The sequence below is a fragment of the Brachycentrus maculatus genome, unplaced genomic scaffold (assembly GCF_059751285.1).
Source record: "Brachycentrus maculatus isolate JH-2025_06_01 unplaced genomic scaffold, ASM5975128v1 h1tg000401l, whole genome shotgun sequence".
Classification (NCBI taxonomy): Eukaryota; Metazoa; Arthropoda; class Insecta; order Trichoptera; family Brachycentridae; genus Brachycentrus; species Brachycentrus maculatus.
In genome coordinates, this window is record NW_028281150.1 from 168,145 (window position 1) to 195,674 (window position 27,530).

The 27,530-nt window shown below is 32.6% G+C and overlaps 1 protein-coding gene across 2 annotated transcripts in view; it reads left to right on the forward strand.

The window, feature by feature from the left end:
- LOC148302878 (fatty-acid amide hydrolase 2-like) overlaps positions 1–27,530 on the forward strand; it is a 40,682-nt gene that overhangs the window by 1,470 nt on the left and 11,682 nt on the right. Inside the window, exon 1 of one of the 2 annotated variants that reach the window (XM_088270905.1) lies at positions 8,942–9,181. The exons of the other annotated variant lie outside the window; for it this stretch is intronic. The gene's annotated coding sequence lies outside the window, so the exon portion shown is untranslated. Of the gene's footprint in view, positions 1–8,941; positions 9,182–27,530 lie in introns of those variants that run through there. 2 annotated transcript variants of the gene reach the window in all.

Genomic DNA, 27,530 nt, shown 5'->3' on the forward strand with positions numbered 1-27,530 from the left:
TATATATTCTCGCCATTTTTATGAGTGTGAATGATAACTGCTTTGGAGTACACTTGCCCCACATTGTGAAATAATTGAAACACCTCAACTGTGATTACCATGCCAACAATCAAGTTCACGCTGGATCAGAAACAATTGAGACTAGCAGTCTATAAGGCTTTACGGTTATGCTATGCCAGTCCAGCTTCAATGCACATATTCTTCTTTATCAGCTGTCTCTCAGCTGCTGGGTGTAGGCCTCTTCTAATGACTTTCAAACTTCTCTAGTCTGTGCTTTTTCGATGCATTTATTACCCGTATTGGGGACAATATCATCGGCCCATCTTTTTTGGGGCCGGCCTGTTCCCCTCTTCATGACCCACAGTCTCCACAGCAGAACTCTAGATCCGTTCCTTGTCTCGCAACATGACACGCCCATCGCTACTTTAGTTTGGCAACATGGTCTATTACATTGACAGCCTTTTTTTGTGAAGTCAAGGGATCTTGCATCCCTTATGTCACTGCGACCATATTAGGTCTATTTTGACTTCTCTCTGTATCACAGCTCACTCTCAAGACCTACATGTGTCATGTAACTCACGACCTGTCTTGGTGGTAGGAGCTTCACCTTCTCGGAGTCCAGTAGTGGTCATCTAAGGATGTGACTTCGTTTGCGAGCGAGTGCGTCACAATTATAGAGAATGTGGATTGGTGTTTCGTTATCCTGCATACTGGGGAGTCATGTAGTCCAATTTTTGCCATGTGTTTCCTCAGTCTACAGTGTCTCCTATCAAGGTCCTGGTTAGGATCCTTATTTGTTTTTTGCTAAGCTTTAGAGCTTCTGTGGTGAATTTCCGCGAGTACCCCATGATCAGTTCTTTTGTATATTTCATCCATCAGTTATTGGACCAGATTTCGACAACCTTTGTTCGGCGTCTGATTTAAAGCACATTCAATTGAATTCACTCAGTAAAAATTAACATATACATTATAAACTAAAATTTAAAGCGTATACATTAACACAAAAATTATGAAGTAAGGAAGAACACTCTTGTCGAATTGTTGAAGATGTAGAAGAATCCCATTTCAGAATATCCCCTCAGACACATGGAAAAGATCAATATCTGACGTGATATTATTCAGCATAGCGGTAGCTCTTCCCACAGGCATAATCATCGGCAGGTTGGTCCTGTATATAGGAATTTGAAACAATCTAAGCCGCCGCTGTATTAGGTAACTATCCGAAACATACAGAACAATGCTCTGGATAATTTCAGGATTATCGATCATACCGCACAACAATAGATAAAAATGTCTAATCAAATACACATTCCTTCTAGTCGCTAAACTATTGTAGCTAAGCATACCCTGGAGAAACTCGGTCGGGTAGAGCCAAGGATAATACCATATAACACTCATATAACTATTAGCAATCCCCATATTTTATTAATCATTTATTTTATTCTCCGCATTATTGAACTTCTCTAAGAAATTTCTTAATTAAAAGATATCATATCAATAATATGTTCCCATTTATGTATTATATAACAAGAACTTTATGTTGTAATAGTGAAGATAACCTTCACCGTGTTTTACTGTTATTATTTCTGTAAAGATAACGTCAAAAGTTTATACTATTTATATTTTAATGCACGACTTAGTGATTTTACATAACTTTAAAAAAATCATTACATAACTAATATTTTATTTATTGTTTCGGCATTAACTTTGTGGTAAGACATGTTACAATGATTAAAGAAAACACTTCGTTTTTTACCACTTGAGTTAACTCAAGTGGTAAAAAACGAAGTGTTTTCTTTAATCATTGTAACACAACTAATAGCTAAATAATTGATAACAGAGTTATTTTTTGAGTTATATAAATATTTTACTTCATTAATTGTTTTTATCCGTATTAGTTGTTTTTATCCGAGTCCGCCTCCGTAGTGTAATGGTCAGCACGCTCGGCTACCGTTCTGGAGGTCCTGGATTCGATTCCCAGGGGGGGTGAAATAAATTCCTTCATGTGTAAACGATCAAGATAACACTGCGTTTATATGAAGCAGTGCCCTATGCACCATTTGGTGCGGATAAGGGTTTTTATTTATTATTATCAATTGTTTTTATCGTTTATACTTTATGATAAAATAATATGATTAAATAACAAGGATGAACATATAAAACAAGGAATTATGCATTAGCCTGAAATATTGTAACACTCTCCCTATCATTCATCCTTCAGTTTGTGTAATACCACTTTAAAAAAACTACTTTGTGACTGCCGGTTTCGGAATAATCATTCCATCGTGAGATCAAATGTAGATTACAACATTTTGAGTGTGTCCAAATACTTGTTCACAAAATCTGGATTATCTCCAATTACAGGAATAATAATAATACAAAATAATACAAAAAATAATACAAAATAAAAATAATACAAAATAAAAATAATACAAATGTAGATTAAAATGAAATTGTTTCGGTCTGACATTCATACAAAAATAAAATCTGAAAGAGAGAAAGAAGATAAATGAATCGCAATGGGGATATTTTTAAAAGTGGACTTGTCGTTAAATGTATGAATGTGAGACCGTAACAATTTCATTTTAATCTACATCTGTTGATGGAATGATTATTCCGAAACCGTTAGTCACGAAGTAGTGTTTTTTATAGTGGTATTGCATAAAGTGTACGATGAATGATAAGGAGAGTGCTATATTACCATACCACAAAGTTAACAATGCTTTTAATGTACAAAATATAAAATATTGTAATTATTATTGCTTTATAGTTAGGAAGTGACATATTCCTGATATCAATATGGTCCGCGAAATCATTATGTTAACACATTTTTGTCGGGACACATATAAATATGTTTTTTCTTATTAAAAAAAATGTGCGTGGAGACACGTTGGTCCCTTGCGCGGCCGATCGCTTTATGAATGAAATGTTCGAGAGTTCCTCCTTAAGCAATTGCTACTTTGTAGCATGTATGTACGTACTTTTCTAGAAATAAGCATGCTCAAAAATCGACAGTCTTTCGATTTTCGAGCATGCTACCTGCATCGCGGGTGGGAGGGGCGTGCTCTGAGCGCATCTGAACATATTTTGTGAGCGTGCTTATTTCCAGAAAATGTATACAGCTTTAGAGCACGCTCGTCTTAAACATGCTTAATAAGTAGCTTTACTTTTAGCAGTAATTGCTCAATAATAGCATGCTTATGTGCTAGCAACGAGCATATGTATCTATACCTTTACGCAACGGATTTGAAAAGTTATCCTTACATAAGTCAGGATATTTCTTTTTTGTTTGCTTATTTTTAGTCCGTTATTGTTATTGTCCGCCTCCGTAGTGTAATGGTCAGCACGCTCGGCTACTATACTGGAGGTCCCGGGTTCGATTCCCAGGGGGGGTCAAATAAATACTTGTGATTTTTTCACTGTAATATTTATTCAATATAACCCTGGACTGGCACGTGAAGCGTAGGACTGATCACCTTTCCTTCATATGTTAATGATCAAGATAACACTGCATTTATATGATGCAGTGCCCTATGCACCATAGGGTGCGGATAAGGGTTTGAATGAATGTTTTTAGTACTATATATCATTACGGCACATTCTGTTTTTTTTTCTTTCAAGCAAAGACTCTATATTGAAAACGTCGGTACCAGTTTGTAACCTTAACCCTTTGGTTACCAAAATTCGATATATCGGCTTTGGGTCCTCTAGCGAAAAATACCGGATCCGTCGGATCTGACGTCATGATTTATAAAAGTATCAGATACATTTTGGACAGCGTGTTAGGGATTCCTTCAGGTTCGTGCAAATTTTTTCGATTTGTATATTTTTTCGCCAATGAGCTATACATCGATATTGAGAATTAGACGATCATTTATATCTTACAATTAGTTATAATATTAAAAAAAAGTTAAAAATTACTTAAAGAGAAACGAGAAAAACAAAGCACATCTTGTTTCCGCGAATAGTAAGTTGTATAAAGTTGTTATTTTATTTAAAAAAAATATTTTTTATGTGTGGAAGGTGATCAGCCTTCGCTTCAGGTAAGTACCAGTTCACGGTCATATTAAATAAATATTAGACTGAAAAATCACTAATATTTATTTTGATCCTCTTAGGAATCGAACTCGGGGCCTCTAGCATGGCAGCCCAGCGCGCTTACCACTACACCATGGAGCCGGATAAATTCTACTCTAGAGATTTTTTTATACATATTAAAAATAATAATAAAAAAGTGCTATAGGGTTAAGTACAACACTGGTAGTGCCCGACACTGAGGTTTCGTTGAGTACTACTTGAAATGAAATGGCTACCTATTTGGTAACGTTGATAATTTTCTATGCCCTTCCGTACTATTAACACGGAAATAGTTTCAACACACCATATTACTTATGTACATTTAAGCGTTGCCCACTCGCGTTTTACTGCGTGTGATCGTTTTCCGATGCAATGGCCTTCTGAGATATGGTTCATTAATTATTGCATACACCCAATAACTAGGTGCAATAAATGTAATTTGTAATTATTTATTCTCATTATCAGACACTGGATTATTCACCCTACGAATAATAATTTATTTATTTTTTGGACAATTACTATAGCGCCGTTTTCGTGAAAAATCACCTCAAGGGTGCTTTACTATTCACGGTAATTTTAACAGATAAAACGACAAGTAAATACTTATTCTTCACTTATCAAGCTATACTTATGTATTTTTTTCATATTATAATACTAAACAATAAAATCTATCTAACTAACTAACTAACCATCTCGCCGCTTCCCCGCAGGGGTAGGCAGAGAGAATAGAGCGCCACACCACTCTGTCCTTGCAAACATTCTTCGCCTCTTCCACGTTCATGCATCTCCTCATACATACCCGCCGATTGTTACGACTCCTAACCTAACTCCTAATTGATTGTTGACTAGATTATGGTTTTTGAAAGAGAAGAATGCAGATCTGAATGTGAAATATTGGTAAACGGAGAGATTTTGGAACAGGTAGATGATTTCGTGTATTTGGGTAGTATGTTTTCTAGGGATGGAAAGATTGATAAAGACATAGAAAGGAGAGTGAATGCTGGGAACAAAGTGAATGGTGCACTGAAATCAGTTATAGCTAATAAAAACCTATAAAATCTATCCATTTTTGAATAAATTTTTACTTGCTAAATACCACTATTTCTTAAAATCTATTGTGACACGTGATGCTGAATGCATCGAAATACGTGTCAACATAGATTTTTAAGAAATAGCAGTGTGTACTAAGTAAAACTTAAATTAAAAATGGATAGATGTTACCACAAAGGGACTCAATTAATGAAAATAAAAATCTAGTTACATCGCCATAAATTAAAATGTTTTTTTTTTTAATATTACGCTATTACTTATAACATAACTTATGGCAACTACTTACACATCCCTAAGTACCTACAGAGGTCGTGATTTCTGTATTCTAAAATACAGATTAGGTTAAAAATATAAAATTATGACAGTCAAAAGTTATCTCCGATATTTTAGAGTGAACGTATTATTTGAACTTGAGATCGTTATGCATTATTTAACTTATTTTAATCATTAGTTTACAAATCGTCACTTAAAATAACGAATAATTTTTTTATAAAATCATTTATCAAACGGATGTAGCTGATATATTTGACCCCATCGGACAATTTCGATGATATCATATCTTTAAAGATACACAACATAAAAAATAACAAACAAAAAAAACGAAATCACATACATGCCATAATTGTTTATATCAATGCAATATTCATCAACAGGATACAATGTTATAAATATGCTAATTTAGTAGTTTTTTTTAATAATTATTTTGCAGTCGTACCTCGGGTTCCAGACTTGGCCATAAAATATACAATAAATATTTTATTTATTGATTTGACGCTAAATTGTAGAATAACATAATGAGTTAAATAATTTAAAAATAATTTTTCAGTAAAGTTTTACTTAGTAAATATCACTATTTCTTAAAATCTACTGTGATACCTACGTGTTTGAAAATGATACGGAATGCATCGAAACACGTGTCACAGTAGATTGAAAGAAATAGTGGTATTTACTAAGTAAAACTTTAATTAAAAATGGATAGATTTTACCGCAATGTGACTGCCGAATCAATTAATGAAATTAAAAATAATTTACTTGGATAATACTTTTTGATTTAGGCCCAGTATTTTTTTAAGTCGCAACTTAATTTCCTCTAAATCCAGGTAACATTTTATATAATTGATTTTTTTCTTAAAACGCCGTTTTGGCATTAAAAAATATGTTTTTTTTCGAAGTAATTATATGGTTTTGAAAAGAAAAGAATTAAAAAACAAATTGTCGTATTTATATTCTAAAAAACCAAAAAATATCCACTATACATTCTTTAAAAAAATCTGGCGTGAAAAGACGCGTGGTGATTAAATTCTGTGCTTGCGAGTAAGGGGGTAATCAATATTAACTACACACTTCGTTATTTTCACCTGTTGATGAGAACATCTGTTGTTCTCGAAACTAGTGTTTACATTGATTGTCTCGTTGTCTTATACAAGTTTTTTTTATGTTTGTTTGCGATCCGGTCATTTCCGTCAATTTTCCTAAAGTGTGGCTATGTGCTTAGGAGCGGTCATTTTTTCCGTATGTTTAACTTTGTGCTTCTTTATTAATATAAAGAGTAAAACAGTGAACAACCAACATATATTTTTGGACTGTATTCGAACCCAATGGTGCATCGGACACTGCATCGCATCTACGCAGTGTTATCTTGATCGTTAATTACGTGAAGGCAAGTTCTGTGCTTCACGGAGTAGTCTGGGACGATATTAAATAAATATTGTATTAAAAATTCATATATATTTATTTTGAATCTCTTGGAAATCGAACACGGGGCGTTGAGTACGGTTGCCAAATGCACTTGCCATTACAATTCTACGCATTCCATGGACCGATATGGTCATCAACGCAAATCGCTCACTCCTTTCAAGAACGTCATAAATCAAAAATCGTCAATTTTCAGTTGTGCATGTTTTCGGAATCCCCAGAAAATGTACTATATCCCAGCAAAAGCGGCATATTTTTAACTTAATATTTACCCGCTACAGGGCAGAAAGTGTTGTTTTTGCATTTTGAAGAAAAGTCTTGTTTAATTCTTTTTTAAAATACACTAAATATTTTTCAAATGGAGAAAAAACCTTCAGGTTTTACCTTAAAAGATCTGTGGCACAGTAAAAAGTTCAATAAGTGGCTTGATATTTATTTTTAATACATTGTATAATATTTTTAAACTTTAAAAACGTTCTCCTGAAAAATCAAGTTTTTTTGATTTATGACGTTCTTGAAAGGAGTGAGCGATATGTGGAATTATTTTATTGTCTTTTATTATTGTTAATCTAACTATTTTATATGTATTTTCTTATATATAAGCTGTATAATTCTCAAATAAAACTATGTAAATAAAATAAATAAATAAATTAGGTTCGTTGGTTCAAAAAAAAACTAATTTTTTAATTGCTCATTCAGTGCCTAAACAAAAATGTAAGAAAAAGAGAATTTTCATAAACTGATTTTTTTTTCTCAAAACACTCAGTAATCCAAACAATTCCCTAATCAAAATGACCCATTGCACGATTTGCGTTCAGATTAGCGAGCCAGGGCTGCATTTTTTTTCATTAATTAATTAATTTATTATTATTTAATAGAGTTACATTTTTTTCATAAAATTTAATACAATTTCCAAACATTTCTACTCAATCTAATCTCATAACTTTAGTTGCGTTGAGCCTCTCCAAAAAAGATATTGAACTCTTGTGCTTGGAGAGGGACTTTTTTTCTTCTTTTTTTTGGTAGTGGCATGTTATACATTTGAATAAATTTATTACTGGGGAACATTATCTTGTTTAGTTTTGTCATTGTCAACATCTAATTTACAAGAAATCGATTATAGACCTATCAAGTCTCAATTTGTTTCATAGAGGAATCGACCATGGGTTTGATTTCATTTGAATTTCTTAATTTTTAAGCAAATAAAACGCACTTCATCATCCTCTTCCACAACCGCCATCGCCATTGAGTTGTCGAGTGTCGCGAGTAATTTTCACCCACCGATATGTACTCGTATGTAGTGTACCTATGGACACTGTCGCGCTGTAACGATAAATGTCTAAGTAAAAATCGGTCTAGACTAATAACAAAACTAGATTTAAGTTTTGTACTGACATTTCTTGGTGAAACTGCATTTTATATAATAAAATAACAAGTAAATAGTTTTTTTTCACATTTATTTTATTTGACCAGTGAACGGGTTTCGTCGTTACCGACATCATCAGACTGGTGTGAGGCTAGACAAAATTCTATGTTATATACACAACGAGGAAAGGGTTGAAAACCATGATTTTACATACGTTTTTTCTGACAAAATGAATTTAACTTGAATGAATTATTTATGTATTGTTTTACAATAATAATAAAATTTTAGTTAAGGTAAAAGTTTAAAAAAACAAAATCTTTATCAACGGCCGTAGTCAATTTATACATGATACATTACATGCTTTATAAAATAATGTGTTTTCTCTTTTTGAGTTTTATTATTGGTTTCAAAAGTATGATTTTTTAGAATTTAAATTTTGAAATGAATTTTTCTATGTAAATTAAATTTTCAGATTTACTTTCCAGATTCACCCATATATTATAATTTAATGTAAGGTTTAATAAAATATATGTGGAAAAAAATTATTATAGTTATTTTTTTCTATTAAATCACCTGATTAACTAATCATGACGGTCAAAAAATTTTTTTTATGTATTTATATTGATCCTCATGAAAATATTAGTTAGAGCATTATCGTTGCAAAGCGGCGATATAAATAAAGTGATTATTAGTTATCTTCCGTAAAAATGATGTCAGACGATCCTGTCAGTACACATTTTACAAACAGCGTTCAGTACACACCGTCTCTCTTTGGCAAGCGGTTCAACATAAAACGCTGAACGCACTTCGCGTCGATTGGAAACAAATTGCCGCGTAAATGAAGAGTAAACATCGCGGGACTCGGTTCTTGTGTCGAAATTCGTAAAAGTCGATCCAAAACGCAAATATTATGAGTGTGATTTCTAATTTGTGAGAATTGAGACGGTATAAACATTACTAATTTCGAGTTTCTAGACGAGAAAAATATTTAAAGTAAGTGTACTTATTTATTTATGATTTATTATTTATTGATTTGGCGTTTAATTTGTAGAACTCTATGTTAATTTATGTATTAATTGTTAAATAAAACACAGATTTTATGAGTCTACTAAGTTGTATTTTATTGTTAAAAAACACATAAAAAATTAATTTTGTGACAATTGTTTCGCCTAGTTATGGTATTTTCAAACGAATGTGAAGATTAAATGTACTCACAGCTATTTAAGGACCGTCAGTCCATTTAATCTCCACATTCGTTTGAAAATGCCATAACTAGGCGAAACAATTGTCACAATATTAATTTTTTATGTGTTTTTTTTTAACAGTAAAATACAACTCTAAATACTAAAAAAATCTGTGTTTGATTTAAAAATTAATAATAATAATAAAACCCTTACCGCACCCCAATGGTGCATAGGGCACTGCTTCAAATAAACGCAGTGTTATCTCGATCGTTTACACATGAAGGAAAGGTGATCAGCCCTCCTCTTCAGGTACCAGTCCAGTGTAATATTGAATAAATATTAGAGTGAAAAAATCACTTATATTTATTAAACCCCCCTGGGAATCGAACCCGGGACCTCCAGAACGGAGGCGGAAAAAATTAATACATAAATATTTATTTTTTGTTTGCAGCGTGTGAGTGAGTAAGTCAACGTAGGCACTTCCTTTTCCCTTATTCAAAAATAAGGGAATTTGTTAAGAGGGTCGAATAAACAAAATCTTAGAACACTTATTATTGTATTACCAATTACAATTAATTATCGTCGTTATAAAAGTTTTTCTTTATAAAATACTGGCACTTGTTTGAGATTTTGACGTGTATGAATACGATGAATTCTACGTCGAATATATATTTTTCTGTATTTTTTTATTTACAAAAATATTAGTAATATTAGTATGTAACCACTCACCGAAATTTTTATGTCTAACGAGTTCGAGACGTACCCGTTTCTTCGTCAGGACAATCACTACCACAGCATGCAAATAAAACTAACTTTCACTACCATAGCACTATTTACACACTTAAAACTACTAGTGCATGTTTGACCTCGGCTCTTAATGCATGATTGTGCCGCAACCCCTAGTACATGTTGGTCTTCGGGTCGACCAAAATCGCATGTTTTAAACATTTTGTGTAGTTTTAAGTGTGTAAATAGTGCTATGGTAGTGAAGGGTAGTATTGTTTGTATGCTGTGGTAGTGATTGTCCTGACGAAGAGACGGGTACATCTCGAAACTGGTAGACATAAAAATCTCGGTGAGTAGTTACATACTAATATTATTAACATTTTTGTAACAAAATGAAAGTTAAAATGTTAATAATATTGAGAATAATATATTTTTTCTTAAATAGCGAGTATTCAAAGTATGTAATAAATCGAGTAAGTTGGAAAACCATTTTTTATATATTTTTTATAAGCCTCCACTTGTTAGCGAGTTATTTTGGCTCTTACTAACAAAATACATTGTAATAATAAAAAAGGGACATAAGAGATAGAAGAGAAGAAAGAAAAAAATGAAGGAAATTGAATACCACTTAAATTCTAATAGAATTTGTATTATTTTAATAATTTTTTAATTATGTTACGTAAGAATATCTTTGATTCTGTAAATTTTATACATTTTGTTAATTTTTCTTCTTAAAACAAAAGCATTGCATATTGAACGTATTAAAAATGTAGATTCAACAACGTCAACTCTTGTGATTTGGTTTGTTGTATTATTTTATGGAAAGAGCTTTTTAAGGTTTATTTTTAAACAATTCAAACTGTACTGATTTATTATTCGGCCCAAAAAATGAGGAAGCATTCCGGGCCAATGATGGTCGTATAAGTCAACAGAGACAGGCCTTTCGGGCCCAAAAAGGGTTGACTCTTCTAGCCAACACTAAAAACACGATCAAACCAACATTGATCGGCCCTTAGGGTCTGTGATTTTATTATTGTATTTATTAATATATTATGTATTTTCTAAATGGATGATTTTGCTTTTTATTTCTTTTTCCATTTACTAAAGTTCCAAACTAAAAATGTTATGTACATATTTTTAATCTGTTTTGAAAAAGAGTATTTATAAATACTAGGCGGTGCTAAATTTATCATTTGAAATATTCAAATCATAGGATTGGTATAAAATTGAGTTTAAATTATGTGACCTAGAAATGCACTGGTGATTGATCTGAGAATATTTCATATCGATAAGTCGTTCCGTCTTGGGGTCTTTTGTTGTACGAAGACAAAATAAGTCAAGAGGTTAGGAAAGGTCAAACATTGATGATCGATTTGGTTTTTATCAAATTTTGACTTTGATTCCGGGTTCTGTTGCGCATGCGCATTAATTCTGAGTTCTCCCAGAAAATAATAAATAATTAATCCTTTAAAATATAAAACATAATGATACAATTTTAAGTGAAAGAATAAATAACGTTATTAGAAATAATGACTACATCTTAGAATGCTACGCATTCCATGGACCGATATGGTCATAAACGCAAATCGCTTACTCCTTTCAAGAACGTCATAAATCAAAAATCGTCAATTTTCAGTTGTGCATGTTTTCGGAATGCCCAGAAAAAGTACTGTATCCCAGCAAAAGCGTCATATTTTTAACTTAATATTTACCCGGTACAGGGCAGAAAGTGTTGTTTTTGCATTTTGAAGAAAATGTGTTGTTTAATTATTTTTTTAAATATAATAAATATTTTTCAAATGGAGAAAAAATCTTCAGCTTTTACCTAAAAAGATCTGTTGCACAGTAAAAAGTTCAATAAGTGGCTTTACATTTATTTTTAATACATTGTGTTATATTTTTAAACTTTAAAAACATTCTCCTGAAAAATCAAGTTTTTTTTATTTATGACTCCAAAGAGCAAGAGCAGGGAGACAGTTGCTGACTGATATCAAAGTCCGGAAGATGTCTTATCTGGGGCATGTGCTTAGAGGAGAGAAGTACGAGCTATTGCACCTAATACTGAAAGGCAAAATACAGGGTCGACGAGGTGTAGGCAGAAGACAGATCTCCTGGCTCCGGAATATACGAGATTGGGCGGAGATCTGGACCGTCGAGGCGGTGTTTAGAGCTGCCCAAGTCAAGGACAATTACTCTTAAATGATAGTCGACATCAGGGGGACCTGACATGACAAACACAGAAGAAGAAAAAGAAGAAATAATAGAAAATAGAAGAGGGAAGATGATAGAATATACCCTGCGACACGACAACCTTATCGCTACCATAATAGAGTGAAAAATAGAAGGAAAGAAGGAAATGGAAGAACAGGAAGGAGCTGTGTGTAGGAATTGAAGATATGTTTCGGTATAATTCAATTAAATTCAAACCCTTATCCGCACCCCAATGGTGCATAGGGCACTGTGTTAAATAAACACAGTATTATCTTGATCGTTAACACACGAAGGAAAGGTGATCAGCTCTCCGCTTCAGGTACCAGTCCAGGGTAATATTGAATAAATATTAGAGTGAAATCACTTATATTTATTTGACCCCTCCTGGGAATCGAACCCGGGACCTCCAGAACTGTAGCCGAGCGTGCTGACCATTACACTACGGAGGCGGACAAAAAACCTGTAAAACCTGGTTTTAGATAGAGAATAGAGATTAGTACTAATCAATTTAATTAAAAATAATAACAATAAATTTGGACAATTTAAATAGCGCAATTTTCGTAAAATAGTCCCTCAAGCGCGCTTGTTATTTGTTAATTATAGTAATTAATATTAATATAATTAGTTAATACATATTTCATATGAAAATAAAATAAAAATAATTACTTCATTAATCTTTATGTCGATTCCACTTTAAACGAAGAACTTGTGCATAGTTGGACTTTAGTTATTTTTAAATTTTTTTTTTTTAATCCATAGCCTTCATTACATACATATGTTAATCAATGAAAAAAGTTTAAACTCATCGTTAAATTTCTATTTTTTTTTCAGACCTGATTAATTTAATTGATGAGCACGTTTGAAATTATATTGTTAACAGTTTTTTGAACATATATGTTTTTAAAGTATTTTATCTCAAGTCCATTACTTTAACTCGCATAATATAATAAATTGCTGTGCATTTTTAGTAATCGTTAAAATTTCCACGCAATAATGACTAAATTTATGATTATCTAGTCATAGAATCTTGTTTTAACAAATTTATGAGGCGAATGTAGTTGAAAAAAGAAGCAGAGGACGACCGAGGAAAACTTGCCGGTAAAAAAAAAGCGGCCGGGTAAGGAGTCGTAATAATCGTCGGGTATGTATGAGGAGATGCATGAATGTAGAAGAGGCAAAGAATGTTTGCAAAGACAGAGTGGTGTGGCGTTCGATTCTCTCTGCCTACCCCTGCGGGGAAGCGGTGTGATGGTTAGTTAATTAGTTAGTTAGAATCTTGTTTTTTGAAGGAAATTGTATTTTGGATGGGTATCTTCTCAGAATCATATCCGTTGATATCAATCTATTATTCGCGCCCGTATCTCTTCTAAAAATCAACAGGAAAAATGGTCGCCATATCTCATAGCGAGTGTTTTTGCCTATAATTTTCACTTATGAATTACATGAAAGTATAGTAACTTTAAACATAAAGAGTAAATCCACTCACGAGTAAGCATAGGCTATGAAACTTATAAAGTTGAAGCCTGAGTAGGGACATGATAAACGGTGTTGCATAAGCCGTAGCTAGATTTCAGAGTCACTTGGACGTTAGATAATTAAAAAAAAAACTGTGACTGTGAGTGACTGATGACACATTTTATGGCTTCAAATAATATTAACCGTGCTAATATATTTTTATTGCTTATGCTAAAATTGCTGAAAGCTGTTTTGCCGAAATTCTCCATTTCAGATTTAGTACACAATATAAGGGCGGAAACATAGAAAAAAAAACTATTTTTCGCTCAAAATAATGTAAATTCGATTATAAATATTATTGACGAATCGTTAGTATAGATATGACCCTCATCCGCACCCAATGGTGCATATATATATATATATATATATATATATATATATATATATATATATATATATATATATATATATATATATATATATATATATATATATATATATAAATATATATAAACATCTCAAGGTTAAAGTGCATACATATACGTAATTTGGAGCGAAAGAGAACTTTGATGCCGACCTGTGAGTACACTGATGATGATTTATAATAATAATAAAAACATAGTAAAAAAGTGATAAAATTTACCGCAAATCATGTATTTTGACGCACTCTGAGATAAAAATCTATTATGTTTATACATAGGTGATATACTCATTATTAATTACCTCATTAGGTATAAAAGTGTGTTAATTATTTCAATATCCATGCACCTTGTACGTTAAGACACCAGTCACTCAATAAAAGTGACCTGGTGTTGAAAAGCGAGCTCTACTCACACTTCCAGAATAATCTTATTTCTAAATAGCTAACCAACTGTCACCTCGCTTCCCGCAAGGGTTCGAACTTAGTTCGCGCGAATAGATTATCAAACAATTTAGTCTAATTCTAGTTAGGACACTTATACGAGACCTGTATGTTTAATCACGGATTCGTACGAGTAAAATTCGCGTTGTACTAGGACGACACCTTATGGTAGGGACTGACCGGAGCCATTTCGTCGTAACGTAACACGTTACGATGCGAGCATTCGTATAGTCAGTACTGCGAACCGAGCTGCTCGCCGCTCGTTCCGAATGCTCCATCCGAAGTCGGATGCAATTTTAGGTCAGTAACAGGTTTGTCCGCTTCCGTAGTGTAATGGTCAGCTTGTTTAGCTACCGTGCTGGAAGTCCCGGTTTCGATTCCCAGGGGGGGCGAAAATAAATATTAGTGATTTTACACTGTAATATTTATTTAATATTACCCTGGACTAGTTCCTGAAGCGCAAGAGTGATCACCTTGCCTTCATGTAAGTAATGATCAAGATAACACTGCGTCAATTCGATGCAGTGCCCTATGCATCATTGAGTGCGGATAAGGGTTATAAGTAAGTAAACAGGGTTGCCAATCTGTGGGAAATTCCCCAAACTGCGGGGAATCTCAACTTGATTGGGGACTTAATTTTTTTTACATTTTTTTTTCTTCATCTGGAATCATCCACCAAGACAGGTCGTGAGTTACACGACTCATGTAGGTCTTGGCAGTGAGCTGTAATACAGAGGGAAGTCACAATAGAACTAATGTGGTCGCAGTGACATAAGGGATGCAAGATCCCTTGACCCCAAAAAAAAACGTCGTAACGTAACCTGCTCGCCGGGAGCGATGTTACAACGTTATGTTACGACGAAATGCTCCGGTCAGTCTCCAGCATTATACTGCGTGTACTCTGCTCCCCTCTTAATATTTGCATTTGTGTAGTTGCTGCTCTTGAACTAGAAACCGCATGTTCGTCATGGGTTGCATTTTCATTTCAATACTTATTATAACCTTAACCGCCTACCGCGTAGATCATAAAATATTATTATAACTGCACATATTTTCCGCTTTGTGTATGTGGTTTTTACACTTCAGAGTGCATATCGTAGTCGTACAGGAGAAAGTGACCTACTAACAAAACGTAAAATGTTCAGGAGGGCCATTTAAGTCACTTTTGCTTGGCAAGAAAATAAACATCAATGCAGTTAGTCATTTTTAACAAGTCATTATATTATACTTCCAACTTTAAAATCCTTTGGGATTTTTTCAGGGCAATATTAAGCTAGTGAGATATCAAACAGTCAATGATCACGTTTTTGTAAAAACTGCACTTGGTCACTTTCTTCTGAATGACTACGATATGTTAACACATTTCGGACAGGTGTTTTTTACGCCTGCGGAACGCTGGCGACGGGATTTAATATTTGTGTACGTACAGTGTAGACCTTAATAAAGAGATTGGTATATAATATTCTTATAAAAACATTAAAGAATTCCTTATTTTCTGACTTTGAAACGAGGCCGGCGCAGACGGTTAAAATACCCTTCCCGTCCTTAGAATCAATCCACCGAACGGGTAGAAACACCATTCCCGTCCTAAGTGTGTTTTAAATCTGGGTTTCTCCACGTAGGAGTTTTTATTATTTACATTAATTTAATATAGCTAAACGAGTTGTTTTTTAATTTAACTCATTATCTAGACATTTATACTTTAGAGTCTTAAAATTAATTATAGTTCTCTCCAATAAAGAGACTATGTTCTTGTGCTTGGAGAGGGACTTATTTATTGTTTATGTTTGTGGGTGATATAATTCATTTTTATTGGTTTTTTTTCTTGAATCAACATGTTTATAATTCATTTAAAATTTCAAAGCATTTTAGAGAAGAAAAGGTTATATTTAAAAATAAAATTAAATAGTGTATTCCGAAATAAAACCGAAAGAATGTTACGTGTTTTTTTAAGGCCAAGAAATTATTTACTTTGTCAATAGTAAATATGTAGGAAGGTACCTTTAATACTGAATTTTCAATTTCCCGAATCATGTATTTTTGAAGTCGTTTAATTTATTTTTTAAAATTAATATTTATGTATTTTTATTTGTTTTACTTCTAGGTATATGACTTATTGACGGAATTCGTGGTTTTGTGTTTCCTCAATGTTCAAGTTATTTACTTTTGACACTTCCTGATATTGAATACGTAGTTAATTGTTCTCTATATTATAGTATTAAGTAGCTTTAGTCTTGTGGGTTAACATACATATATATTTTTTTAACACGTGTTTCTAAAATTGAAGAAGACGTCTTTTTATGTCATTCTGACCAAGGTTCAAATTTCAATCATGTTCAAACTGAAAGAGTGTTTTACGATAAGCAAATTTTTCGAATGTAAATTAGGAATGGAATTATTATTGACTTTTCTAGTCTGCAAAATTAAGGTTACGATGCTTAAAACAAACTATTCAAATACGTTTTAAACAATGTTTATACATGATTTTTTACATATTTTATACACAAATTTTCCGCGGCATATTTCACTGTCCTCTTTTATCATTTATTACATTCAATTTAAAAAAATCGATATTTAGTGTTATTTTTATTTGAAATAGCGTTTACCAAGTAAATGTTAAAAATCTAAATTTCAAAAAGTGAAAAATAAAAAAAATATATTTGAATGTAATAATGGTATTTTTAGATCATGTTTAAAACTTTTTTATTCAAACCCTCATCCGCACCCGGTGGTGCATAGGGCACTGCATCATATAAACGCAGCGTTATCGTGATCGTTTACACATGAAGGAAAGGTGATCAGCCGTCCGCTTCAGGTACCAGTCCAGGGTAATATTGAATAAATATTAGAGTGAATAATATTAGAGTAAAAAAAACCACTTGTATTTATTTGACTCCTCCCTCCTGGGAACCGAACCCGGGACCTCCAGTACGGTAGCCGAGCATGCTGACCATTGCACTACGGAGGCGGACATGTTTAAAACAGGCATTCAAAATCGATATCGAGCACGATAACGATGTCGACCGACAATGTTGAATGATCTCAGCGCTGATAATGTCGATTTGAATATATCGAAATCCTTTACAACATTTTGAGTGTGTCCAAATACTTGTTCACAAAATCTGGATTATCTCCAATTACAGGAGTTATTTTCATATTATTTTTGACATCTCATCAAAGATGAAGAAGAATATGGATGTCTTTAGTTAAGTTCTAGTGATTCAAGAATAATATTTCAAAATTGGTTCATATATATATATATATATATATATATATATAGAACTTCCAAGAATTCAAGTAGTGTGGTTGTCAATAATGGGTAGAATTGGTGAATGTTACACGTGTGTAAAGTGATCACTTAAACCAGCCTATGACGGTCGTCAGCCCCGTAAATGCCCAGACTTCCATATTCTTCTTCATCTTTGATGAGATGTCAAAAATAATATATAGAAATCCCCTTATTCATCGTTGACAATAATTAATGTAACCATAATTTTAGCGTTTGTCTAGTATCTAGTCGGTCGTCAACTGTTCATTGAAATTTGTGTATTGTTTGCCGTTTTTGTTCGTTCCACGGCATTTTTGAAGACTCTTCAAAGATCGAGTAAGAATCTCAATTTTTATTTCAATAGGCTCTTCGAAGCTTGAAATATCCAAAAGGTATTTACTATTTCGCTCACTCCTTTCAAGAACGTCATAAATCAAAATACTTGATTTTTCAGGAGAACGTTTTTAAAGTTTAAAAATATAATACAATTGATTAAAAATAAATATCAAGCCACTCATTGAACTTTTTACTGTGCAACAGATCTTTTTAGGTAAAACCTGAAGGTTTTTTCTCCATTTGAAAAATATCAAGTATATTTAAAAAAATAATTATACAAGACATTTTCTTCAAAATGTAAAAATAACACTTTCTGTCCTGTAGTGGGTAAATATTAAGTTACAAAATATGCCTCTTTTACTGGGATATAGTACATGTTTTGGGCATTCAGAAAACATGCTCAACTGAAAATTGTCGATTTTTGATTTATGACGTTCTTGAAAGGAGTGAGCGATTTGTTCTCTAAAAACGTACCTGGCAGTACGTTTAACGTTCCCAATTTATATTGGTAATAATAATTCCATATTTTTACGAATGTATCTAATTTGTTTGTTTATTTAATTATGGTATGTAAACAATATTAAATAAAACATAAAATTAAATCATATACAGTTCAATATAAAACATTTTAAAGTTTTTCATCAATTAGATAAGAATACAACAAACTTACAAAATCACTAATTAAATAAAGAAAGAATAAAAATGTGGTCGTAGAAAAAGAGTTACAACACTAAAAAGTAATGAAATAAAACATATTTAAAAAAATAAGTAAAAATTAAAAGCTAATACAAATATAATATAGTCACGTCAAAATAATAGTTTCAAAAGTAACGTATTCGTTAAGTATTCAAAATTTTAAATGAATTCAACGAAACGAAGAAGCCTAGGCCCCTTAGTAGAAATGTGTGCTTTTTTCCATTTAACCAGAGTGAGACACAGCAACGCAGGCCAGCACATTAATGTAACACGCAATACTTACATTCCTCATGGCGGTCAGCGTGCTTCTTGACAGCTGCAGCATTTCCAATATTTTCGTTTGCACTGTTGTCTCATGAGTTTTTATGTTTTCAAGTAAAAAGTGATATTGTTTTTAAATACATTTGTCGTGTATTTCTTCAAAATACATATTTTAAAATATTCCAACTTTCTCCGTGTCTTTAATATTTACTATATTTTACAACAGTCGTATGGCATACAAATTACACGTAGATGACTCGTCAAAATGGCCACATCTTCCCGTGAATTTTTGTGTCTATGATTGCATAACGTAAATTATGGCAAAAGTCGCAGTTTGTCGTCGTGCTGAGAATACGTATTCGTATAATGGCTGCATTTCGTATGACAGTGGGCATGTAAATGCTCGTAATTAGGCATTAAACATTGCGAACACCGGGTTACACATTACACCGAATGGGCAAATACGCTTAGCCCCGTTAGTTCGATAGGAAACATCAATAAACAACATCCAGATTGTGTTTTAGACCAGCGTTTTTAAACCGGGGACCGTTGTCTAGAGCAGTGGTCCCCAAATTCAGATACGTGGAAAATTCTAAGGGATACCTACGCCACATTTCTCTTCAAAATACTTTATGTCTTCTCGCGCGCACAAAAGTTTAAGGCGCAGTATTCGTTATAATATAGTCGAACATTTGCCACTCCCACAGTTGCCACCGCGATGATTTTATCGAACCCGTAACCCCCAACACGGTAGCTGTTTAGCGCGTTTGCGCTAATCATTACACTACGGAATTTTACGATTACGTCGGGTTGTGGCACCGCGGTTAGTGTCGCGAACCCTTGAGTCAAAGTTTCTCGGTTCGAACCCACTCTACTATAATTTGATAGCTATTTCTAATAATGAGTCGCTTAGGCTCACAGAAATAGTATGAAATTGAAGTATTTTTGTAAATAATAAAAACACAAATATTTATATTTAAAAAAAAATTGAAATTACATAGTATTATTATTCACAGAACATGTGATTTTTTTTATATTGACAAACTATATACAATAAAATTATCTATAAAATATTAAGATTTAATTTATTTTTATTGACTAACCTTTTTCATTGTTTTAAACGTTTATTATCTTTTAGGTTATTTACAGACAAATCGTTTTATATAAGTTTTTATTTATTTATTTGTTAATTATTTTTTATTGTTGTGATAAGTACAGTACGCACACAGATTTACTTTTTTCCATGATAGCAAAAATTATCGAAATATGTCATTGAAATTTTTGCTTTCTCCATTGGCATTTTAAAGAAAATTCCTTTTAATTTATTTTTATGTTTTTAATTTTAGTTTTACGAACTAAATATATTTTATATATCGTGTAATAGCAAAATGTCCGCCTCCGTAATGTAATGGTCAGCACGCTCGGCTACCGTTCTGGAGGTCCCGGGTTCGATTCCCAAGGGGGTAAAATAAATATTAGTGATTTTTTCACTGTAATATTTATTCAATATTACCATGGACTGGTACCTGAAGCGGAGGGCTGATCACCTTTCCTTCATGTGTAAACGATTAAGATAAACACTGCGTTAATATGACACAGTGCCCTATGCACCATTGGGGTGCGGATAAGGGTTTTATTAAATTATTTTATTATTAATAGCAAAATTCCCGTGTTTAATTACCTGATTTTTTAATCAAATATTTTTAAATCAATTATCTTATGTGTTTAACTGAATATACATACTTATTCTCAATTGCTTTAAAAAAAAATCGAATGACACATTTTACATTTCACATACGAATTTCTGTGCTGCCATCTATCTGATGAAATTTCATATAATTAGACTTAAAACCTTTATGTTTGTATGCTGCACATGGTAGTTGAATCGATGTTAGAATAATAATTGTTACATGGTGTATAAAGTGATTACTTTGACCAACCAATGACAGGTTGTCCGTCCTGTAGATGCCCAGATCTCCATTTAACCATCTAAATAACTTCTTTATCTCTGTTGTGATATCAATGAAAATCTTGATCACCAGTATTTGTATAAAAAGATTCAAATATGCTCCAAATATTCTCAAATAAATTATTTGATATTAGAGTATTAGTGTAAATGAAAAAATAATGTTTATATTTTTCTTTAAAATAATAATTATAATGACTGACTAAAGAACATTAAAACAAATTTATAATATATAAATAGAAATAGAAGTAGGGGTTGACCCAGGAAAAGCTGGCATGTTTGCGTACTTTAAATATTTATTGTAACTGCAGACAGTGGGTAGAATTCCATATTGAATTGTTGGGTAATATATCCAAAATAAATCAAGGTTTGTTGGATTGAATTCTACATTTATTTATGTATATATTAGTACGTGACGCGTTTCGTCTTCTTAGGACATTATCAAACACTCAACTTAAATGTGGATAAGTCAGGAATTAGATTAAGCAGTGGGTATGTATGAGCAGATACATGAATGTGGAAGAGTAGAGGAACGTTTGCAAAAACAGAGTTGTATGGAATTCTACCCTCACTGCCTATCCCTGTGGGGAAGCGGTGTGATGGTTGATAAGTCAATTTTAATAATAATAGGGAAAACTTCATACATGCAAATGTGACACTGATTTGTTACTAATACGTTTATACTTATTTTTATATTATTTTTTGACATCTCATCAAAGATGAAGAAGAATATGGAAGTCTGTTTTTGTTGCTGAAATGACTGCAAGATATGAATTGTTTATATTATGTATGCAAATGAATAAAATATGGAAATGCTTCAAACGGAATGGGAAAAATTTATCAAATATATATGTGTACTGGTTTTCTGTCATAAAAAAGTGTTGAAACAGAATTTTTTTATGATGCCAACAAATTTGTGTGTCAATTCATATTAAAGGTGTCTCAACTTGTTTTATATCAAAGAAGATGGAAGTCTGAGCATCCTAGCATTTGACTGGCTGAAGTGATCACTTTATACATTTGTGTGACATTCACCACTCTGCCAGTTATTGAACATCCATTTTGCATTAATTTTTTAAATGCATATTATATTATATGTACTGTTGTTGAATTTCTTCTGTATGTTGTGTAGTTGCGATTTTGATAGTTTTCAAATTTGGTCAGAAGATGGCACCCTTAGTTGAGAATTTGTGAAGTATATAGCTTACTCCAAACTCTTACCTTCTTTAATTTAAAGTCGATAAATTCTTCATCTCATGATGACACCTTTAATATATCGTAGTCATACAGAAGAAAGTGACCAAGTGCATTTTTTACAAAAACGTGATTATTGACTATTTGATATCTTACTAGCTTAATATTGCCCTGAAAAAATCCCAAAGCGATTTTAAACTTGGAAGTATAATATATTGACTTGTTAAAAATTACTAACTGCATTGATGTTTATTTTCTTGCCAAGCGAAAGTGACTTAAATGGCCTTACTGAACATTTTATATTTTGTTCATTGGTCACTTTCTCCTATACGACTACGATATATTGATATATCATCTATGGGGTGAATAATCCAGTGTCTGATCAATAAATGTGTCGGGTTGTGGTCCTGTGGTTAGTGAGAACCCACCCTACCACAATTCGAAACCTATTTCTAATAATGAGCTGCTTAGGCTCACAGAAATAGTATGAAATTGAAGTATTTTTGTGAATATTTCTATTTCAATTAAAAAAAATACTAATAAAAATATGGCATGTTACTGAAGTTAAAGGAGATTAAAGTAGCTGTACACTACATACACAAACTGTAAAGCAAAGCATATATGAATATCTCATTTCAATATCCATCTTGAGATAGCGTTAACACTGTGAGCTACAGTGGCATCATTTACTTATTGTAGATATGCCAGATAAAAGGAGCTGTGCAAATTTCATAACTCCAGAGCTCACCATGAACTAATAAAAACACAATGTAATTTCTGCATTAAGGTTCAATTCTATACGACCGGGTAATAAAAGCGGCGGATGGTCACTTTTGTGTATGAATTACTCCAATTGTAAAATGAACTGACCAAACTGTTACCTAGTACAAAAGAATACAGCTGAACCAATCTGAGATCAGCATACAAGTAGTTGTAGTGATCAATGAATATTTGTGTTGTTATTTTTTTTTGACATCTCATCAAAGATGAAGAAGAATATGGAAGTCTGGGCATTTACCGGGCTAAAGACCGTCCATTATTGACTACCACACTACTCAAATTCTTGGAAGTTCTATATATATATGAACCAATTTTGAAACATTGTTCTTGAAACACTAGAACTTCACTAAAGACATCTATTTGCGAGATGAAATAATATGAAAATAACTCCTGTAATTGGAGACAATCCACATTTGGTGAACAAGTATTTGGACACACTCAAAATGTTGTGAATTTGTGTTGTTGCTTATCTAAGGGGATTTTCACATTAATGTCACCAAATAAATAATGCTAATTTATTAAATAATAAGCGTTAGGCTACTTACTGTTCGTATAGTAGTGGATATTTGAAAAAAAGTTCAATTTAGCTGCCATCACATAGCCCGAGAGTATGATAGCAGCTTGAAGCAGTCAGGATCAACTGCTTCAAGCGGTCATAGTTGGGTACTCTGTGGTTCAAATAAAAAAATCTGAGATGAGAAAAAATAATTTACATTTTGAGTGTCCAAATACTTCACAATCTGGACTATCTCCAATTATAGGAGTTTTTTTCACATTATTTTTTGACATCTCATCAAAGATGAAGAAGAATATGGAAGTCTGGGCATTTACGGGGCTGACGACCGTCATAGGCTGGTGAGATGAGATGTCAAAAAATAATATGAAAAATACTCCTATAATTGGAGATAATCCAGATTTGTAAACAGTTTATTGGACACACTCAAAATTCCATATTCTTCTTCATCTTTGATGAGATGTCAAAAAAATTAAAAGAAAAAATTATATTGAATCTGCAGAGAGCCAACTGCGACAGCTTGTATCTGATGACCTGACTGCTTCAAGCTGCTTGTGCGTTCCAAACATTATGTTTTGTAATATTACACTTTCTGTTTTCTCCATGTAATGTAATATCCACACATCAAATTTGAAACTAAACGTTAAATAAATATTACATTCCTTACAACGCTCAAAATGTTATTTGTTTAACATCCATAAATGACAAGAATGTAACATGGTCTGTGTAAATTAATTCTCTAAACTTTGAAATGAAGTGTAAATATTAACGTTCCTTTTTTATAGCAATGGTTTTTTATATATACTCGAGCATAATTGTTTTTTTTTCTTAATTATATTCACACCTCATTTTGCATCGTTTCACTTTGCGTTGTTTCAAAGTTTTACTTTTGTTTTGTTATGTAAATATTCTTCTTTTTTTAACATTTAAGGACTAAATGAAAAATACGGTAACCTACCTTTGATGTTTATATGATTTCCAATGGAAAATAGCAATTCACTTTGTGTTGTTTCAATTTCGCGAAGCGATATATTCGAACGTATCTACGATGCAAAGTGAGGTCTTAGTGTACTTTCTTGCTTTTTTTCCATACCCATGTATGGAATATACTTGTAAATATCTCTTCTTCTTCTTCAAACCCTCATCCGCACCCGATGGTGCATAGGGCACTACATCATATAAATGCAGTGTTATCTCGATCGTTTACACATAAAGGAAAGGTGATCAGTCCTCCGCTTCAGGTACCAGTCCAGTGTAGGTAATATTGAATAATATTATTAGAGTGAAAAAATCACTTGTCCGCCTCCGTAGTGTAATGGTCATCACGCTTGGCTGCCGTACTGGAGGTCCCGGGTTCAATTCCCAAGGTGGGGTCAAATACTTGTACATATAAGAGGTATTATTAGTTATGTTGGTTTATGGACGGACCAATAACACATGTAATTAATGTTTACTCTTACGTGTAGGCATAAGTTTTCAATCTATTATTTTACAGTCCAAAGTTTCAAGTTATTCAGATTTAACCTTTCCGGGAGTATGGACGTAAATGAACGTCGGTGCGAATTTTCCTCGAAGGAGTATCGACGTCAACGTACGTCGAAGTCCGTCTGTCAGTTGGTATGATGTAACTTGTACAGCAATGACATCTATGGATATTTGTATGTAATTTTGTCATAATTAAAAATATTTCGAAGAGGTGCTATATTTTTTTAATAATTTTTACATGATTTCAATCTTCATAATACATTGATTTCGTGAAAAAAAATATTTCAGTTAAATAGTTCCCACTCCCCAGAGAAAGTCAGACATCAATTATTGTACTCCTTGAAAGGTTAATATAAATATGCAAAGATTTTAATGACATAAAATTGTACAATATTCATCTTGGAAAATTTGTGTGATAGCCACAATGTTTAATTAATTATTTTCTCTAGGTCAATCTATCTTATCTCTGGAAGGGGAAATATAATCGAATTCATTATCACATGTTGTTTATGTTCACATTGTACACTAAATGCTAGATTAAATCAATATCCTTTACTTACAGATTTCTATAGAATTGATTACTGTAATACAAAAAAGAAAAAAAAACACAAAGTCATACCACCGCATGGCTAAAATTCTTTGCAGGCATCTATTCTCAAAGCTGAGAAGAGACGCCTGTGACAAATTATATACTTATAAATTTAAATTAAAATTTAACTTCTAATTAAACCATCTCCGTTTAGCTTGTTTAGCTACCGTGCTGGAGGTCCCGGGTTCGATTCCCAGACGAGGGGGGTGAAAATAAATAAAAGTGATTTTACACCATAATATTTATTTAATATTACCCTAGACTGGTTCCTGAAGCGCAGGCCTTCATGTAAGTAATTATCGAGATAATACTGCGTCAATATAATGCAGTGCCCTATGCACCATTGGGTGCAAATAAGGGTTAGAAGAAGAAGAAGAAGAATTGAACCATCTAAAAAATACTTTGAATTGTGTTTTCATCATAATTTGTATTTTCCTAATATTGATTAACACCTGAAATTAATTTGTAAATTGTTTCAAACACTTTTTTTTTTAATCACCTAACGTCCAAGTGACTCTGAAATCTAGCTACGGCTTATGCAACACCGCTTATCATGACTACTCAGGCTTCAACTTTTTAAGTTTCATAGCCTATACCTACTCGTGAGTGGATTTACTCTTTATGTTTAAAGTTACTATAATTTCATGTAATTCATGAGTGAAAATTCTAGGCAAAAACGCTCCTGAAATTTCAAACACCTCAACATGGTAGTTAGTTATAATTTTTATATGAGTTGGTGGGAATTCATACCATCTGGCGTGGAATGAAGTACTTTATGTCAGGTGATAGGTAACAATGTTCGATCATTTAATCCTATTTGCATGATGCTACTTTAGTTATTTGATGAGGTGTCTCCGTTTTATTTGTTATTTTTTTGTTGATTGCGTTCTGCTTTTGGGTACAATGATCAAAACTGTAGAAAAATAGAATAGTAACATTTTTGCCGTTGTAAAGAAAACACTTCCCCTTATATACATACACAAAAAAATTGAACTTTGATTTTTTTTTTTTTAATTTTAATTCATTATGTGACATTAGGTTTAGTAAGATAAGGATTGGTTACTGTTTCTTTCCTTTATCTGTGTTTATTGATGCATATGGCACTGTATTGTAATTCACATGAAGGTAAGGTCAGAAGTTAATTATTGATATTGTTATTTGTGTGAGTTAATAGTGGTTAATGAAATGATCTGGTTTTTAACTATCATTTAACTATTATTAATATCAACAAGTAAATCTGCTGCTAGTAATACCACCATTATGCTACTTCCCTATTTGGGTAGGCAGAGTGTGTAAATATTCTAATTACCATATTTATTAAAGGTTAATGAATTTTACTATAGTGAAAAGTGTTCTCTATAGGTAGAACCTCCAGTATTGGATATGTCACATTATTTTATGCAAAAATTATGTTAGCACATATTATTATTTTATGTCTGTCCGCCTCCGTAGTGTAATGGTCAGCATGGTCGGCTACTGTACTGGAGGTCCCGGGTTCGATTCCCAGAGAGGGGGAAAAATAAACATAAGTGATTTTTTCACTCTAATATTGATTCAATATTACCCTGGACCTTCAATAGTACCTGAAGGGGAGGGCTGATCACCTTTCATTCAAGTGTTAACAATGATCAAGATCCGTTTATATGATCTAGTGCCCTATGCACCATCGGGTGCGGATGAGGGTTTGAAGACTTACAGCCTTTCTCAACTACATGTGCTGCAGCACAGTCTGGTTAAATGGAACAGAAAAGAAAAGAAACCACACATTTCTAATATGTTAAATTTTGCATAGCTTGTGGGTATACAATATTTTAG